We start from the raw sequence: 6,000 nt of genomic DNA, 5'->3' as shown, positions 1-6,000 counted from the left end.
ATACGAATGTGCCATGAATACAAATACGGATTGACGTATTTTTGGGATAGTAAATCCTGAGAATACAAAAACGTTTAGAACAGGCGTATTTTTTTTATACGAATATGGCTATTTTTAACGTATTTTTGTTAGTCAATTTCCCCCAGTATGGTCTAATTACAGCAAGCTTTATACAGTAAAGGCTTCACATTAGATGTTGCCCATAGCAACCAATCAGATTATATTTCTAGGAGATTAGATTTAGGGGGGGGGGGGTTAGTAATATACGAATGGCTACGAATGGCCGTATTCGGGGCCAATCATAGCCATATACAGCCATAGGTTCGTATTTTCGAATTTACAAAGGCCAGTATATGGCTATTCATATTATTTTTCCTGGCGCATTCATATTCAGGAATACGAATGCATACGCCATCAAAAGAAGGATCCGATACGTAATCCCGGCGGTCGGGATCCCGGCGGTCGGAATCCCGACACTGGAATCCCGACCGCCGAAATCCCGACATGGGGGGGACGTGGATCGCCCCCCCTTGCGGGCTCGCTGCGCTCGCCACGCAGCGGGCCCGGTGCCTCGCTACGCTCGGCACGCTATTTTATTCTCCCTCTATGGGTGTCGTGGACACCCACGGAGGGAGAAAGTTTCGGGATTTCGGCGGTCGGGATTCCAGTGTCGGGATTCTGAACGCCAGGATCCCGACCGCCGGCAAATTGACCGCATCCCCAAAAGAATAGGAATGGCATTTACCATTCATTCGAATGGCGATTCCAAATGTACTACCAGTCCGTATGTAAAATAAAAATACTCCTCATTTTCATTATCAGTCAGATCCATGCAGGATTCTCTGTGTATAAAGTAGAATAAATTAATAAATGTAAAAAATGGCATGTGGTCCCCAAAGTACGGGGGACAAAACTACTAGGGTTTTTTTTTTTAAACCAGCACCAGGCCCAGACAGTCAGCAGGCTAATGCTACAGCCGGTGGGAGGGGGGGGGGGGACTTTTTATATAAGTCCCCCCCATCCAAAGCATTAACCCCTGACTGGTCAGCCTGGACATTGACCCTGGGGAAGTGAGGGCCCCCCAAGAAAGGTGCCAGGCTACCCCCTGCCCAGGCTGAAGAACAGGGCTGTATCCGGTGCCCCTGGGTGGTGAATGCCGGGCTGATATTAGTGTGTAAAAAATAGAATGATGGACAATTGGGTTAAGCTGTGGAACTACAAACCCCAGCAAGCCATCCCTGCATGCATGGACTTGGAGAACCAGAAGTACCAGAATGCGGGGCATTAAAGCGCCTGCTGGTTCTTGTAGTCATACAACTTTACCAATAGTCAAATGCAGTAGCGTAAGTTTGTCTGAGTTGCCCGGAGGCAAGATCTATATTGGTGCCCCCCCCCCCCCACACACACACACACACATACAACCTTATAAAATATGTATTATGAAATATATATTTATAGAAATATATAGAGAACCCATATTTTAGAACTCTGCCAGAGAAGCGATATTGATGGCTTTCAATTAATGGATTTAAACTTGCAGGGGAGCTAAGGTGCCCCCCTGGGCGCAGGAGCCTAGCGGCAGGTTACTCCATTGCCTCCCAGAGTTCTGCCTCTGGTCAAATGTCATTTTTCAAACACAGCACGTTATCACTTCTCCAGGCTTAATACATCTAACCCACTGTTCTTGGGGAGGCCAATGATAAGGCTTTTAGCAATGAAGACTGCATGAGGTTTTTTTATTGGGTAAGAAATAGAAATAGTTCCACCTTGGAAGGTGTTTTTTTTTTTGTTTTTATAAACACAATCGAGCCCATATAATATTCAAAAATTATTATTGATAAAAAAAATAGTTTGACATCCTTATATTACTAGTTTGTAAATATTACAAACACGATTTATTAAAAGTCAAATCTTATAAACCATCAAATAAATAAAATACACGTAGATATTTTGACACATACTGTAGACCAGGGGTGTCAAACTCAAATTCATCGGGGGCCGCATCAGCAGTTTGGTCACCCTCAAAGGGACGGTTGTATCTGTAGGTCCCCCTGTATAATTAGAATGCCATGACACCACAGGCTGCTCCCCCTGTATAATAATAATGCCATGACACCACAGGCTGCTCCCCCTGTATAATATAAAATGAATGCCATGAAATAATGCCATGACACCACAGACTGCTCCCACTGTATAATATAATAAAAGTAATGCCATGACACATAAATGATTATACAGGAGGAGCAGCCTGTGGTGTCATGGCATTATTATTATTATTATACACGGGGACACCTCAGAAAACAGCAGATATATTTTTTTTTCTTGTGAGTGTGATCCTCATCCTCACTTACTGTTTCTCCGTCTGTCCTGCAGCTGCTGCGGCTTCCAGCTTTTCTTCACTGCTTGCTGCGTCCACACTGTCCCCGACTCCCGGTCCAGCTTCCCTGCCTGCTCCTACTTCTCTACAGACGCATGGGCGGGCGGCGTCATCGTCATGACGTCCCCACCCAGTGTCTGTCACTGCCGGGCATCAGAGGGAACAGGCGGCCGGGCCCTCCTCCACGTAGCCGTGGAGGCCGGCGGCCATGTTTCTGTAGCCGCATACATATGTGCCTACAGGAACATGGCCGCCGACAGTGGAGGAACAGGTAAGGCAGACGCGGACGTGGACGCGGCCCGCAGCACTCCTGTTTTAGACACACTGCCCCTGCGTGCTATCTCCTCGCGCGGGCCACATGACGTGGTCTGGCAGGCCGGATTTGGCCAGCGGGGCTTGTGTTTGACACCCGTGCTGTAGTACATTACTTTAGCGCACATAAGTTTCAGCCTTATAAAGTATTTATTCAAATCACAGGTCCCTGAATGAGTCCTCTTATGTTAACCGTACACATTTTGGGGGTGATTCAGCTTGGCTCAGTACGCAGTGTAAATCCGCTGCTTACTAAATGGGGCAACGCCGCCTACGGGAATGTTGGCCTTTGCAGGCAAATGGTTGTGTTCGCTGATATTACTCAGATCCGGCGGTATGGCTGATAAATCCTTTGATGGTCGCTGACCATCGAATAATTGTTCGCCCGCTCGCAGATAAAAGTCAGTCGGATCTGACTTTTATCTGGGCCAGAGATAAATGTGATGTCACTGATCTGCGGGCAAGGAGAGGTCGCTGGGTTCATGTGCACTAAAAATGTGTGCCTCCCGCAGCCGGCAGTGTCCCGTGGCGGGGGGGGGGGACAGTCGGGAGTCCCCCTTTGTCGTCTGCGAATAGACGTTGTGCGCATCTATTCTTGCAGGGGGGCTGGGGGATGGTCAGCAGCTCACATGCCCCCACCGCGGTGAAAAATGGGGGCGTGGCTTTGCGGTAGCGCCGCGAGTATAGGCCCCAAAATTAGCTGCGCACCTTCGACGCGTACACCGTCCCAATGTCTCTGTATGCTGGGAGGTATGTTATAGAGATCTAATAAGAGTGAATGGGTACAAATTTAATGAATACGAAAGTCCCATTTGTGGATGGGAAACGCCCATCGAAACTGTACTTAACGCAACATACAGTGCATCCGATGTTACTCTTCTAACGGCCAGACCGCGCCTCACCCAACCTGTCTTCTATCTACATTACTAAACTTCCCCTAATAGCCTCCTAGACCCGGACATCCAACAGTCTGTTTTCTAATATGGACCAAGACGTACCTGCTTTGTGTTACCAGGCTGGACCCTGACTACCCACTTCCTCCATATTATTCAGGGTGATCTCCAACCAAACATTTGTCAAATCTTATACACATACCCCTTTATCTATAGTATAAATAACATCCAGTTGTCCTATCAAAATCTATTAGCAGGTTACTCTTTGTATTTATCTGATTTGTTATTTGGTTTGATGTGCACCCTAAAAATCATAATTTGAGGCCAGTCCAGTTTCCGGAGAGGAAGTTGTGGCACTGTCTGCCGCACTTACCGTACTGTCGGACTCACAGGAGTGAGTTTACTAAGATGAAAGTTATATTTCTGTTGCTATGGGCAGCCAATCAGATCATATCTATTATGTTCTAGAACAGGGATGGACAATTATTTCAGCTGGGGGCCACTTAACACTTCCAGCAAATATTTGTGGGCCGCACTCTGGAAAAGGGGGTGTGGTCGCTCAAAAGTGGGTGTGTCATTGACTGTATACCCCTTATACACATAATGCCCCCATTAGTTTTGCTTACACATATAATGCCCCTGCAGTGCTGCTTATTTGCAGAATGCCCCACTGACACACATACACAACACATATAATGCCCCTTGTCCACTTATATATTTTGTTAATCACCCCCATACACACATACACTACACACACACACACACACACACACACACACACACACACACACACACACTTTGTATACCTTGTGCATAGTACACCACCTCCTCATATATACTTTAAACCTGCTCCCCAACCTTAAATCAGGGTTGCCGACTTTTATATTCTTCTCTCCGGGAGAAGCACGGAGAGGAGACTTTCAGCAGCCGTTTGGGGGGCGGCGCTTGGGTGTGACATCATCATGAAGTAGCCCTAGTTGCTGGGGAGGACCACATCACACTGTTGCATGTACACAAGTGATGGAGACAGAGCAGGAGGGGATCTGGCAGAGGCAGCTGCGAGGTGGTGAGAAAGAAACAGCAGGGGCAGCCTGCCTGGTTTCCTTACATCAGAAGCTGGGCAGCGTGGGGGGGGGGGGGGCATCCTACGTTGGACAGTGGATCCCACCACACCAGTTTTAACTGGCACTTAGGCTCTGCCCCACATGCCACTCAGCATCTGACATAACAAAGGAAATCCTGTGTGCCCAGTGAAGCGTCCAAGCTCTCCTCAGCGGCACCGGGGGATGAGACTGCTGTGCCGCAATGACAAACAGCTCAGCCAGTCGGGCCGCTTGTCATTGTGCACTGATGGAGGGCAGCGGGTCAGTCAGGATTGGTTTGCGTATTAAGTGCCAGGAAATCTATCAGCTTGATGTTGTGCACCACCAGAGACTGCAGCCCAGAATACAAACCGGTTTACCAAACCTCTAAGACAGTTGTTCCCAAACTTTTAGAATCATAGCACCATAGAGTATCAACAAAAATTTTCATGGCCTAAAAAAGTTTTATTGAGACATTTTGAAAAAAAAAAAAAAAATGTAATTAAATAAATTGTGTTTATATGTCATCCTTAGGTTTAATTATGTGACAAGGTACAGGATTCACCTGTTTCTTCATATAGCTTATGATTGACAGCAACCAGCACTGTTTTTTACCTATTACAATGACTATAAATAATTCGCATTGCTCCTAAACCACCAACCCGAGGCTCCCCTGCAAGGGTCCCAAGGCACTCCAGGGTGCCTAGGCACACAGTTTGGGAACCACTGCCCTAAGACCAATAGTACCAGCAAAAGGTGTGATCCAAAAGGGCGCTGTCCCAAAGTGAAGACCAATATCAAATGTTCGCCCTCATGTGTGCTATGAAGCCACACTGACATTGATGCTGGTCCCTATGTACATATAAAGGTTTTTTTTCCCTCAGGTTTACTTCATCTGGCCTAGGAATCCTGAGTGAATACACTGACCTTGGGGTCAAGCATTATTTTCATATAAATGTATATTTATTGCTTCAGCTATCATCTCCTACAGGCAATAAAAACTTGTGTATGAAATTGTACTGACCTGGGATATAGGGCCTTATTCTAGTTCACTATTTCTGACAAAATCCTTCTTAGATGGACAAAACCATGTGCACTGCAGGTGGGGCAGTTGTAACTTGTGCAGAGAGAATTAGATGTGGGTGGGGTTTGTACTTCAAAGTGAGATCTAAATTGCAGTGTAAAAATAAAGCAGCCAGTATTTACCCTGCACAGAAACACAATAACTCACCCAAATCTAATTCTCTCTGCACATGCTACATCTGCAGTGCACATGGTTTTGTCCATCTAAGAAGGATTTTGTCAGAGAGTGAACTAGAACAAGGCCCAAAGTCCC

Source organism: Crinia signifera, chromosome 4 (assembly GCF_055691185.1).
Source record: "Crinia signifera chromosome 4, ASM5569118v1, whole genome shotgun sequence".
NCBI lineage: Eukaryota > Metazoa > Chordata > Amphibia > Anura > Myobatrachidae > Crinia > Crinia signifera.
The sequence above is the reverse complement of the archived record's forward strand: the minus strand, read 5'-3'. Positions refer to the sequence as shown.